Source organism: Anolis carolinensis, chromosome 1 (genome assembly GCF_035594765.1).
Source record: "Anolis carolinensis isolate JA03-04 chromosome 1, rAnoCar3.1.pri, whole genome shotgun sequence".
NCBI lineage: Eukaryota > Metazoa > Chordata > Lepidosauria > Squamata > Dactyloidae > Anolis > Anolis carolinensis.
Window position 1 is genome coordinate 275451812 of NC_085841.1, and position 14510 is coordinate 275466321.

Consider the following 14510-nt stretch of genomic DNA (forward strand, 5'->3'; position numbering starts at 1 on the left):
TCTTTGCTGAGCAGCAGTCCCACTGATTCCTTTGTCATTCTCTAGCTTTGAACATATTTGAAACCTTGTTTTTTCCCTTTCCTGCTTCCTTAACCATTTTCAGCTTCTTTTGAGCGCTAGTGTTCTTCACACTATTCTCGCAAGCTAGGACTACACATATCTGTACTCTTCCTTGGTGATTTGTCATTCCTTCCATTCTTTATATGTATTCTTTTTTCTTTTTCTCTTCCTCCTCAAGCTTGCAGTCAGAGGCAGTCCAACTGCGAGACAAAGTAAGTGGCTGCCACTGGCGCACACCAGCAGGGGGCGCACTCGAGGTGCCTCCGTGTAAACGTGGTGCTGCCGTGGCCATTGCCTGCCGTCATTTTTTCGGCTTCAGAAGCCTTGCGCATGCGCAGAGGAGTCCCATCGCCCAAAATGGTCTATGGTCTACCTCTACTTCAAAGGAGGAGAGAGAGGGACGAGCGGCTCCATTGGCAAGCCCTGGGTGTCTTCAAGGCCACTGCTGCTGTTGTGCTGTTAGTTACTATTGCAAGGAGTTGCCTGCTTTCAGCCACTTGGTAAACGCTTCTCTCCCCAATTACTGGATACTGGCCTCTTCCACCTAAACCCCAAATCTCGCCCTTTCAATCTGGGGGTCGGGAGTGAAAGAGAGTGGCGCAAGAGAGTGGCAAAGCAAGAGGGGAGAAGAGGAAGATCTGAAGGGAGCTGTGTGGCCACCATTCTCCACCCTAGTGGCCTTTTCTCCCTCCTTCCTTATTTCCATCCTATTCCCACCTCTGCTCCGCTTGACTGGGCTCCGGTGCGCCCCCACTAGGGAAGCGAGGAGAGCCCCAAAGAGACTGCTCAGAGGGGAGAAGGTTGAGTATCGCCACCATCACCATCCGACTGGTGGCGAGGAAATAGCTCCCTCAGAACTTGTTCGAACTTGCCTGAGGTTGTCGCAGCCATCTACTATTTGCCATTGCTCTGTCGGACCGAAGGGCAGTGAGCCCTCAGCCTGGACCAGTTGGAGCAGCATTACCGCTACCTCTTTATTTGCCATCTGCCGCTGCCCTGCCGGACCGGAGGGCAGCGAGCCTGTAGCCTGGGCCAGAGGAGCTGCACTCTCAGTAAGCTGTCTTCCACCGGTGGTCATCTGGGCCAGAGGCGCTGCATTACTTCTGCCCTTCATCTGCCATCTGCCGCTGCCCTGCTGGACCGGAGGGCAGCAAGCCTCCAGCCTTGGCCAGAGGGGCTACAACTTGCGTTGCGCCCGTCCAGCGGCCTGTCTTCCATCGAACCCACTCGTCAACTAGTGGCTGAACCGGGAACTATTTCTACACCTGCTCCGGTCCCCTTGGGAGACTGAAGGGTGAAGTTACAGCGTAGGACTCTACCAGCACTAGTCCTCTGGAGAAGGAAGCGAATAACTCTCTGTAATCTATGCTGACCTTGGGACACTACTGTTCGGGCTCGCCATCTTGCCTGATTCTTCTGTGGTTGTTTATCTATTGGTCATTTTATTTGTTTCTTGTAATTATTTTTAATAGTGATGTGTACTATGACTGGGCTTTTGTTTTGTTTGTTTAGTGCAGTGAGGAAGGTTAGACTGTAGTGCTGAGGGCTTTTGGGTGGGTAAAGAGATATTTCCTAAGATTTCTCATGAGTTATTGGTTTGGGTTTTGGTTCTGTTGAACTTTGGAAAGTGATTGAGGGTCCGAGTATGTATTGGTAAGTGTAATTAGTTCTCTCAGGAGAGTAGGTTCTAGAACGTTTGAGAAAGATCAGTGAGAAAGGGTGGAATACCTTTGAAGGTTTTTTGAGTGGTACTGTTGGAAGGTTTTTGGTGAAAGTTGTACAGGAAAATGAATCAGTTGGGAACTCATGGGAATACTGAACTTTCTCACCTGTGTGAACTTATGGGGAAGTCGCTTGACCTCGTCTTCTCACAACTTGCTACATTAAATGAGAAGATAGACTACCTCTTCAAAGGGATCTCCCTCTTGGTGAGCAATCCTGGTCAGTGTTACATCGGGAAGGAAGAGGACATCGCGACTGCCACTTCAACCGAGTATAAGTGGTCTTTGACTTCTGATGGGGAGGGTGGGGAATGGCAATCAGAACATAAGGAGGAATTTCTGAAGGAAGATGGGGATGTTGAGAATGAGAGACAGCTTCCTCATGACTACAGGGGAGAAGGGAGGGCTGGGCATAAGGTTACGGATCAGGGTTTAAAAAGGACAATTGCACATGGAATATCTGAGTCTGGCCTGTGCACACTTGACCCAATGCGCCACCAAAAATATTTACCTCAATTAGAAAAATTGGCGTTTGAAATAACAGACTCATGGTTGAATAGGGGCAGATGGACCTCAAGGAGAGCGGTACAGGAGTCCCTCGGTCAAATACTATCTGTGAGCCCAAGTGTAGTCAAAATTAAGTTCATTTCATGGCTACGTAGGGACTTTCAAGCTCAGGACCGCTCCATACGTCTTGTTATCACCTTTGATGACAGCACTTTAATTGAAGCACTTTGGGCGCGTAAACCCCTGTTGAATTCATGGGGTATTAATATTAGGAAGGTATTTCTGGACCCCACAATCCGCCCCTTGATGGCAGGTTCAGAACTGCATTTTCAAGGTACCATTAGTTCCAGAATGGTTAGTGCCCATGACTCTTTATCTAGGTCCCCTCCACTCTTAGAATCTTGTGTAGTGTCCCCCATTTCAACTCTAGACCCTTCCCAATCCATTCTCGATTCCCGCCCAGAGACATTGCTCTTGTTTAGTCAATCTAGTTCCCCTGACTGCTCCATCATCTCATCATTACAGGATTCATTCTCAGACTCTAAGCAAGATAGAATCCTGAGTAGCTCCCCATTTATGGACAGCTGACTAGGGCATCGCAATGAGAGCTCTATCCTGCCTGTCGCCCTGGGGGGGGGGGTGGACCGGAGCCTGGGGGAGACCATTGAGGTCGTGTGGGGGAGGAGGAGGAGTGGTCACCTTTATCCCAGGGATAAGCGCAACAGAGTTCTTGCGACCCTGGAGAAGGATAGGAGTGGTAGCCTCCATGACAGTCCCCTCCGTTTGAAGGTCCTGCTATTTAATGCCAGATCCGTCAATGGTAAATCAGCTATCATCCAGGATTTGATCCTGGATGAAGCGGCGGATCTGGCTTGCATCACCGAAACCTGGTTGGATGAGCCCGGCGGGGTAAATCTCGCCCAGCTGTGTCCTCCAGGTTTCGGGGTGCAACAGCAGGCCAGAGCCGGGGGGCGGGGAGGTGGGGTTGCGGTGGTCTTTCGGCAGACAATCTCCCTGGTCAGGTGCGCCATCCCGCAATTGGCAGGTTTTGAGTGTGTCCATCTTAAGGTGGGTACCCGGGACAGTTTGGGGATTCTGCTGGTGTACCGTCCACCCCGCGACACGGCAGTCTCCCTGCCCAAGCTGGCAGAGGTGATCTCTGGTGCTACGTTGGTCTCTCAGCGGCTGGTAGTGCTGGGGGACTTTAACATTCATGCCGAGGCCACATTAACTGGTGCAGCTGAAGACTTCATGGCCGCCATGACGACCATGGGACTGTCCCAAGTGATATCTGGTCCCACTCATCAAGCTGGACACACACTTGACCTGGTTTTTGTTGCGGCAGATGGTGAGGTCGGAGTGGAAGAGCAAAATATTCTTCCGTTGTCATGGTCCGATCACCACCTGATCAGTTTAAGACTCACTGTGACCTCAAACCTCCGCAGGGGTGGTGGACCCATTAAGATGGTCCGCCCCAGGAGACTGATGGATCCAGATGGATTCTTGAGGTCTCTTGGGGATCTTCCTGTCATGGAGGCTGACGATCCTGTCGATGCCTTGGTAGATCGCTACAATAGCGAGATGTCCAGGGCAATTGACATGATCGCCCCCGAACGTCCCCTCTCATTGCGAAGAGTCACTTCGGCTCCCTGGTTCACGGAGGAGCTGGCAGTGATGAAGCGCTCGAGGAGGGGACTAGAGTGCCAATGGCGGAAAACTTGTAGCGTTTCTGACCGAGCACGGGCTAGAGCCGCTATTAGGGCCTACTCCGCGGCTTTGCGGGCAGCCAGGAAGACCTTCACGACTGCCCGCATAGCGTCTGCAACTAACAGATCATCGGAGTTGTTTCGGGTCGTCGGGGAACTCCTTCACCCTCCTGAGGGGGGAGAGGCACCCGAAGACTTGGCAACTCGGTGCAGCGAGTTCGCGCACCACTTTGCAGACAAAGTCGCTCAGATTCGCTTCGACTTGGATGCTAGTTTTGTTGCAATGCCAAAAGAGGTAACTGAGGCACCTGTCTGTTCGAACTTGTGGGATTCGTTTCAGCTTGTTCGCCCGGATGACGTGGACAGGATCCTTGGGGCGGTGAGAGTGACCACTTGCTCTGCAGACCCTTGCCCCTCGTGGCTAATTAAATCGGCCAGAGGAGGGTTGGTAGAGTGGTTTGTGATGATAATTAATGCCTCTTTGGATCAAGGCAAATTTCCATCTGTCCTCAAACAGGCCATAGTGAGGCCTATATTGAAGAAGGCCTTCCTTGATTCGGCCATTCTAAACAACTACAGACCAATCTCGAACCTCCCTTTCTTGGGCAAGGTCCTGGAGCGGGTGGTTGCCTTGCAGCTCCAGGGTTTCCTGGATGACACCGATTTTCTGGACCCATCGCAGTCTGGCTTTAGACCTGGTCACAGTACTGAGACGGCTTTGGTCGCCTTGGTGGATGACCTCCGCAGGGAGCTGGACAGGGGGAGTGTGACCCTGCTGGTTCTCTTGGACATCTCAGCGGCTTTCGATACCATCGACCATGGTATCCTTCTGGGACGGCTCTCCGGGATGGGCCTTGGGGGCATGGCTCTGTCGTGGCTTCAGTCCTTCCTGGAGGGCCGTTCCCAGTTGGTGAAGCTGGGGGACACCTGCTCGGACCCCTGGCCTTTGACCTGTGGGGTCCCGCAAGGTTCCATTCTGTCCCCCATGCTTTTTAACATCTACATGAAACCGCTGGGAGAGGTCATCCGGAGTTTTGGAGTTCGGTGCCATCTCTACGCAGATGACACTCAACTCTACTACTCCTTTCCACAGAACTCCAAGGAAGCCCCCCAGATACTGAACCAGTGCTTGGCAGCTGTGATGGGCTGGATGAGGGCGAATAAGCTGAAGCTTAATCCCGACAAGACAGAGGTCCTCCAGGTCAGTCGTATGTCCGATCGGGGTATTGGGTGGCTACCTGTGCTTGACGGGGTCGCACTCCCCCTGAAGGCGCAGGTCCCCAGTTTGGGGGTCCTCCTGGACTCAGCACTGACGCTTGATGCTCAGGTGTCGGCCGTGGCCGGGAGGGCCTTTGCACAATTAAAACTTGTGCGCCAACTGCGACCTTACCTCGTGAAGTCTGATCTGGCCACGGTGGTCCATGCCTTAGTTACCTCTAGACTGGACTATTGCAATGCACTCTACGTGGGGCTGCCCTTGAAGACGGCCCGGAAACTCCAACTAGTTCAACGTTCGGCAGCCTTGCTTCTAACTGGAGCAAATTATAGGGAGCGGTCAATCCTCCTGCTTAAGGAGCTCCACTGGCTGCCGTTCACCTTCCGGACCCAATTCAAGGTGCAAGTGATCACCTACAAAGCCCTGAACGGTTTGGGACCCTCCTACCTTAGTGATCGCCTCTCCCCCTACGAACCTGCACGATCTCTTCGTTCGTCGGGGGAGGCCCTCCTCTCGCTCCCACCTCCGTCACAAGCACGGTTGGTGGGGACGAGAGAGAGAGCCTTCTCCGTGGTGGCCCCCCGGCTCTGGAACTCGCTCCCCAGGGAAATCAGGCAAGCCCCCACCCTGGTAGCATTCAGAAAGAGCTTGAAAACCTGGCTCTTTACTCAAGCCTTTAGATAAAGATTGCTAATCCAGAAGCAATCTGTATCTGTGACTATTCTTGTACCGGTTTGCACCTTTTACCTTTGTCAACTCGATATAGACACAGGGTCTATTCCCATCCCAATTTGCACTTCCAGAATTTGCAGCACTTTATCAGTCACCTTGTGTTTACAATATTTATATGGTGCACCTTACCCAGTCTACTTTTACAATCTCTCAGTTTTAATCCATGTTTTTATTAGTTCTTGTTTTTTATTGGCTAATGTTTAATTTTTTTTAATTGTGCAAGTTGTTGTCTATTGCTGTGTTTTATACTGCTACTGTTTTTATTCGGGCTTGGCCCCATGTAAGCCGCCCTGAGTCCCCTCCGGGGAGATAGAGGCGGGGTATAAAAATAAAGTTATTTTTATTATATTATTATGGGACTCCTCTGCGCATGCGCAGAGATTCGCTCGCTTGTGCGGTGACGTAGGACACACAAACCGCCTGTCCGTGCAAGCGATGGAAGCCCTGCTCACAGGAGCCCGATGGGACTCTTGTGCACACGTACACATGCACAGGGCTTCCATCACTCACGTGGATGGGCAGCTTGCGTGCCTTACGTCACCGCGCAAGCGAGCAAATGAAGTCTTGCGCATGTGCATGAGTCCCATCGCCCAAAATGGCCGATGGGACTCCTCTGTGCATGCGCAGAGCTTCGCTTGCTCGCGTGGTGACTGGCAGGTATGTGCGGGGCCTTGGGGGGGCGCAATTTTTTTGGGGGGGTTGCGGCCACTAGGTTCTCCTACAAGGCGAAATTACCTAAGGCTTACCTACTGCTTACAGTGCAGCTTACATTGGCTTTTTCTGCTTTTCTTCTTCCATAGATTTGTTTGTGATTGTGTGTTTTGCAATCTCTTATTCATTAATTCTCATCTTTGCTGAATATTTTTTTCTTTAGTATCTTTTGCAATGGGACTTTATTCCAATTTCTCTGAGCTTGATACAATCAGCTTTCCTGATTTTTCTGGGCAGAGTTTCTGATTTTTGGCCCACTGGTTTAAAAGCTTGCTGTCTCACAAAATTCAATGTCCTCACTGCTCAAATTGCCTTCAGCAAAAACTGCTGAGAAAGATATGCAGATGAGTAGCTTTTCTTTCTGGAGCTTTGCCTCCATCTGCTGGGTCCATGGTAACTTCTTGCAGATGGCAACCTTGCAGAACATACAGCTACAGGAAAATAGTTGGACTAATCTGTCTCCCACTCTCCAATGGCATGTAAATTACTATAGGAGCAATATCTCTCAGAAAGGCACATGAGAAATTTGGGTCATTCCATGGCTGAGAATTCATTCTGACCTCTACAATTATTAAAAAGTGAATTACAGTGGTTTACATTTGACCTATGTCATCATAACTAACCCACAGGTTTCTGGCCTCTGCTTGAAATTTTCAAAACTTGCATTCCACTAGGTTGCCATGATGTTTTAGCCACTGTTTTCATTCAATTTAATTCAATGTCTCCCATCTTTCTTTACAATATTTTTTATTGTTTTAACTTTACAATATCTTGATTACACTTAGTTTCTATTGGTGATCATATTTACATACACTCCATTTAATAATAATAATAATAATAATAATAATAATAATAATAATAATAAACTTTATTTATACCCCACCACCATCTCCCCAACGGGGACTCGGGGCGGCTTACATGGGGCCATGCCCAGAACAGTACAATATAACAAAATATAATAGAACAACAAATCGTAGCACATTAAACAACACAATAAAAGAAAATATACACTACATTAAACAAGATCAAAAGAACAATAAAACCAAGGGCGGGCCACATGAACACTAGGTAAAAACTCGGGGTGAGAAAGGAAGTAGGAGTAAAAACCACAGAGGACAGGGTCATAAAGTGGTGGTGCAATCTGGAGGACAAATATTGAAGGAGAGCAGCAAAAGGGATGTATGTAGTGATTACTCTCCAAAGGCACAACGGAAGAGCCATGTTTTCAGGTCTTTCTTAAAGACTGCTAATGTGGGGGCTTGCCTAATCTCACCAGGCAGTGAGTTCCACAATCGGGGGGCCACAGCAGAGAAGGCCCTCTCCCTTGTTCCCACAAGGCGGGCCTGAGATATCGGCAGTGGTGACAGGAGAGCTTCCCCTGACGATCGAAGGGATCGGGCAGGTTTATGATAGGAGAAATGGTCACGAAGGTAGGTGGGTCCCAAACCGTTTAGGGCTTTATAGGTGATGGTCTGCACCTTGAATTGGGACCGAAAAATAAACGGTAGCCAATGGAGCTCCTTGAACAAGGGAGTGGATCTCTCCCTGTAACTCGCCCCAGTTATTAGTCTGGCCGCCGAACGCTGGACCAATTGTAATTTCCGGGCCGTCTTCAAAGGAAGCCCCACGTAGAGCGCATTGCAGTAGTTCAGTCTAGAGATAACTAAGGCATGGACCACCGTGGTCAAGACAGACTTCACGAGGTATGGTCGCAGTTGGCACAGAAGTTTGAGTTGTGCGAAGGCCCTCCCGGCCACCGCCGACACCTGCGCCTCAAGCGTCAACGCTGAGTCCAGGAGGACCCCCAAACTGCGGACCTGTGATTTCAGGGGGAGTGCAACCCCGTCCAGCACAGGTTGCCACCCGATACCCCGATCAGACGAGCGACTGACCAGGAGGGCCTTTCTGTCAGGATTGATCCTCAGCTTACATTTCCATGTAACATTGGTTTTATTTGCATTCTCCCTTTTTATACATCCTTCTCTTTTAAAAAATGAAAAAAAATATGAAAAAATAAAAATGGGGAAGCGGGGAGAAGATAAGTACGTATGCCATCCAAATCTTAAGTTGTATCCTTCTAAGTTAAGTAAAGCACAATTTTCTATTCTAATCAATTTCTTTATCCAGCTAATGCATGCTGCTTCACAGTAGTACTTAAGATCTGGCAGCACTAAGCTCCCTCTATCTTTAGCATCTCCTGTATTAAGTTCTTGTTTTAGCTTTCCCCCCATTACATATAAATTGGACCAAATCCCTTCTCCATTGTTCAGAGACCTTCACTCTCTTAATTACTTGGATAATTTGAAATCAGAACTACATTTTTGGTAGAACCATCATTTTTATCACAGCTATTCTCCCCACCTACGTTCATTAGATGCTTTGCCCTCTTTCCAGGTCTCTGTAATCATGTAGGGTGAAATAACTTCCTGTTAACTGCACCCCAAACAAATAGACATAGACCTTTCAATATATTCAAAAACAATGTTCATAGGGAATGATTAAGGAGAAAAAAATGTATTACTCAAATGGTGGCAGTTCTCCATGTTGCCAAACAGTTATTGTTATTGCATAACTTTAATTTTGGGTTTTGCCATTACATTTTTCAGGTATTTTTTGGCATGTAATGCCTCTCATGGAGGTCCCCACAAGAAACTATGTGGCATTTGAGGTTCTTTACTTGAGGTTCAAGATCTGTTTTTAATATGTTGAAAGTGACACCTGATTTGCATTATGGTTTTGTACTATGATCCTTTAGTAACAATCCTGTTACAAGACACTACTGCTTACTTCTATAATACTGTAATTCATACCTTTAGCCAGGGTGCTCATATACCTTGAAGAAACTTATTCAAATGACAGTTTAGAAATCACTCCCATAATGTTCCATGGGTGGCCTCAGTCACCAAGCTTCCAGCTCCTGTGGGTAGGATTTTTGATAGACAACTAACCAACAATAGCATATGATCAAAGTGAACATGAGATGCATATCAACTCTCCATGGCATAAAACATCTCCTCCTTATGGTATTAGTTTTCTTCATTCCCACATGAATCCCAGGTGCTGTGAGATAGGAATGTCAGCTCTGTAGCCTCCGTCTGAAGAAATTTTGCAGAAATGTCCTTTTCTGGCAGCATGTAATGAATGTATGGAATTCCAGGACTGATGGGGAAATGGGACAGTTCAACACATCAATAAATTGTTCGACCATTGGTGATTTGCCACATTTGCTACTCTGTTTCAATAGACTTGCTTACTTTGGCTATCTGGCAAATACAAAATGGATATGGGGGCTGGATGGGATTCTGGGCTGTCATTTGAGAAATAGGACTTTTACCCCCTCATGACGTCTGTTGCTTATATCAGGGCTTTCAGCATGAAATAACCACTGCTGTGTTCGCTGATGAAGCTTTAGAACGTGGCATACTTTCTACTTAATCTCAATCAGGTCTCAAAATGGCTTCATTCTTTAAGAGCCAAATATAGTTTGAAATCATCATGTCACCTTGTTTCTATTTTCATTCTTGGGAACTAGCTTGATTACACAGGGGGATAACTCTAAATTTGTTTAGACATAGAAATACACTTTTAAATGCTTGCCAAGTGTTTCTGAAGGATTTAGCAGGCAAGGATAAGTTATTATGGTATGTTCCCCAGTGTCCACTTTTGATACAAAATGCTTAGATTACATTAGAATACTAGATTTACATACCACTGAACTAATATTGGCTGTTTAGAAACCAATCCTTTATGATTATGGTGAGACCTGTGCTAAATTATTTTCTTTGATGTGCTGGAGGAGCTGTGAGATTGAAATCTTCTATGAAATAGAAAGACACCATTTTGAGGAGGGAAATGTTTTTGCAGACCATATTTGAGGAACTGAGACACTTGTGAGCTGCTACGCAGAACGGATTGTCATTAAAAAGAACTACAACCAGTCCACCACATTCACTGCGATTAGGTTCACAGGACCCCTGTGAAAATGGAAAACCATGAATGAAAGAAATTGCTATTTTTAAACCTTTCTAGGAAGTTTTAGATCTTCCAACATGACTGTATGGCCAATTTCTGTTGGAATCTGAGCCTACTGGACATATTTGGAGATTTTTAAGAAGGTGTTTTCTCATTGGAGATTCCTACAGAGATGTTCTCTCTAAAAAAATCTCCAGGTCCTCCAGAATGACAGGAAGAAGTTGACTATAGAGTCATATTAGAGGACCTAGAGATTCCTGGAAAGAGCATTTGAAATCAAATCTGTAAATAATCAAATCTGCAAAAGTCAAAACCACAAACATGGAGGGGTGACTGTAATGTCCAAAATCAAATAAATTTCCCCCACTGATGTATCTGTTTTGAAGCATAGTTGGTAGAGGTGCTCCTCTTCTACACACAGTCTCTAAAAACTTTTCTGCAGGGGCTGCAAACTTTTGTTATAATAGTGAGATCATGGGGAACTCTCAAAAGCAAGAATATAAAGGGCAACAGGGGGATATGATAAAAGTGGAAGATGAGCACCAGTGAGTGTATAGTATCTTATCTTTTAGGTGATCCCTCGTAGTTCGAGGATGATGGTCTTCCAGTAATTTTTCTTGGAAGACGCCTGTGCGTGATTTTTTTTTTTTAATGTGTGGAGGTCAGTGCATGGCTGGTCAACACACAGTCTTCACAGAGTGAGGTCCCAGCAGTGGTGTGATTAACACAACGAGAGTGGCTTCTCAGTCTGATGCAGCCTTCTTCTGCCTTCACAGCTGTTGTAACATGTACCATGTTATCCTCCGCCTGCTCCGCCGTTGAGGTCTTTGGGTCTTCGGATTGTTCTTGGTCTGGATCCTCCCCTGTGGCCCCTCCTGAGAGTGCATGACTCCAGTGGTTGTGCCTTCAGGTGTAAGACCAGTTATTCAGATCTTTTGTTCTTTGCCTTCACAAGTACATTCTGCATTCTCTTTGAGTTCACTATCTTACAACTTTGAATTCACTATCCTTCACAACTCTATTTGTTGTTTTTTTTAACCTTTAGAATAGCAACAACTTCATTATCACTAATAGATGAACTTCAGATTGCTTTCATAATGGACAGATGTTCCATAATAACGGAAAGCCATTGATTTGTTCCAGACTGCATGTTTTCCAAATAAAAGGGAATTATTCTCAAGAAGAATCAGAAGACATCATTACATCCAGTAGAATATGATGGTCAAAAGTCTAACAGAAGAATAGTTTGCATGATCACTGCTTATGTCACCAGTGGTGATGATCTTATTGAGTAGGAAGACACAAATGTTTTTCTTCAAATCTGTGCTGAACATTCATTTACAGAATCTACTATTACTACTAGTAGTATACACACATGTATATATTTGGATCAAAGTTTGTCCTCTTTAGTACTTAATGCACAATTTAAATCAAACACTCTACAGCAAGGCTGTGGATTTTTTTTAAAATAATAATTCAGTGTGTGTGTGTGTGGGGGGGGGGGGGGGTATATTCCAGGTCAGGAATAGTCTGCAGGCACCTCAATTTCAGCAGTGACTGGGACTCAGAGGATAAATAAAATTAGATGTTATTATAAAGATTTTAATATTTCAGATACAACCCAAGCAATTCCAAGGTTTTTATAGTGAAGTTGAATTTGCACAAGAAGAAACTGAGACATGAAGTTGCAAAATATTTCTGTATGCTTCAAAAAACATCAATGTTCAGTATTCATAGCTAGTCTCCAATGCGTCCATTGATTTCATTTTTATTTCTGTGGATCCCTGCCGAAATGTTCTCTGAATAAGTGGACTTCAGTTTCATGTCAGACTTTTAAATTATGTTGGCAGCGCCCTGAAGACTGCATAACATGAACAAGTTGATATTCCCTTGGTGCTTGAAGGATGATTTCACTGCTTGTATCTTTGTATTAACTCTCTGTAGGGCAACATGTGTTACAGAATTCTTCTGTAAAATTATTTTTCTTTTTCTTCCTCATCCTAAAATTCTCTCAGCCCCAATACACCAATTTCAAAATGTTGCATTTTACATTTGCTATCAACCACTAAAGTTTTTAAGGATAGTGGACTGCTAAAAAAAGGGCAAATCAGTCCTGAACTATTTCTAGAAACCAAGTTGACTGAAACTGGTGTACTTTGATTATATCAGAGGAGATTCCTCATTAGAAATTATGATAATGCTGGGTAAGGTAGGATGCAGCAGGAAAAGAGGAAGAGCTTATTCCAGGTAAATAGACTCTTTTAGAGAAGCCATGGCCCTGAGTCTGCAAGGTATCAGCAAAGCTGTTGGAATTAGGTCAGTTGGAGGTCTACGCATGGGAGCCATGTTGGATGCTAGTAATCTATCCACACTGTTTGATCACATGAAAAAGTGGTTTCCCCCGTTTCATCACCCTGTGACAGGAAGGTACAGACAACCAATACTTCATCTAGGTGTGTGTGTGTATCTAGATATATTTATATCTGTGTCTATATATATCACAGGACATAAATGCATGTTGTATAATGAATAATGACTTCTTCATACTTATTGAGAAGGATGAGTGACACACCTCCTTTACAGGATGGTTCTAGTCCACCTTTACAGCATGGGTCTTGGCCACCTTCTGGAAAGACCCGAAAACTTGGTTATTCCAATGTGTCTTTAACTAATCGGTTACAACTTGACCTAGTCCTTCTACCTCTACTTTAATACCTAGCCTCTGCACTTTATTACTAGCTCCTTTTAATAGCGGCCTTGCAATGTATTGTACATGCCCTATTATTGCCCTGTTTCCAGCTCTGACCATAGAATCATAGAATAGTAGAGTTGGAAGAGGGCCATCCAGTCCAACCCCCTGCCAAGAAGCAGGAAATCGCATTCAAAGCACCCCCGACAGATGGCCACCATGCCCATTGCACTTGGCTATCTGTTATTGGTTGTTGTTGAGCTATGTTTTTATGTTATCTTACATGTTTCTATGTGTTAATTCATTGTAATTGAAATGTATTTTCAGTTGCTATATTTTATTGATGTATTACTGCACTTGGTCCCTATGTAAGTCACCTCAAGTCCCCTTGGGGAGATGGGGTGGGATATAAGAATAAGTGTATTATTATTATTATTATTATTGTTGTTGTTGTTGTTGTTGTTATCATTATTATTATTATTATTATTATTATTATTATTATTATTATTATTTATAGTGAAGCAAGTTAGGTAGCATATGGCAAAAAGTGGGAATAGCAGATGTTGTCAGATAAGCCTAGGTAGTAATAGAGGTATATAATGTATTTCTGAGAAAGATCAAACAGAAAAGGATGAGGAGTAGCATTTTATGTCAAGGATATTTACACCTGTGAGGAGATACATGACTTAAATCCACAAAGTCAGGTTGAGAGCATCTGAGTACAAATTAAAGGTGAATGAAACAACAGGCATGTCACTGTGGGGATCTACTACAGATCACCCAAGTTAGACTTAGATGGTGCCTTTCTGGAACAGGTGAACACACATTCAGAAAGGAGGTTTCAATTATTGTGATATTTGTTGGAACTCAAACTCTGCCAAGGTCCAACAAATTCTTCACTTGCCTTGCAGATAATTACATTTTCCAAGGCATAGAAGAGGCAACAGGGGCATCGGCTGTTTTAGATCTGATCCTAACCTACAGTGATGACCTGGTTAGTGGTGTGAAAGCAGTAGGATCCTTAGATGGCGTGACAATGTCCTCCTGGAGTTTGTTATATAGTGGAAAGGGTAAAGCAAATGTAGTCAGACATGCATTCTGGACTTTAAGAAATCTGATTTTAGTAAATTTAGTAAATCAACTCCCATGATTCTGTAGCATTGACCCATGGCAATTAAAGTGGTGTTAAACTTCAT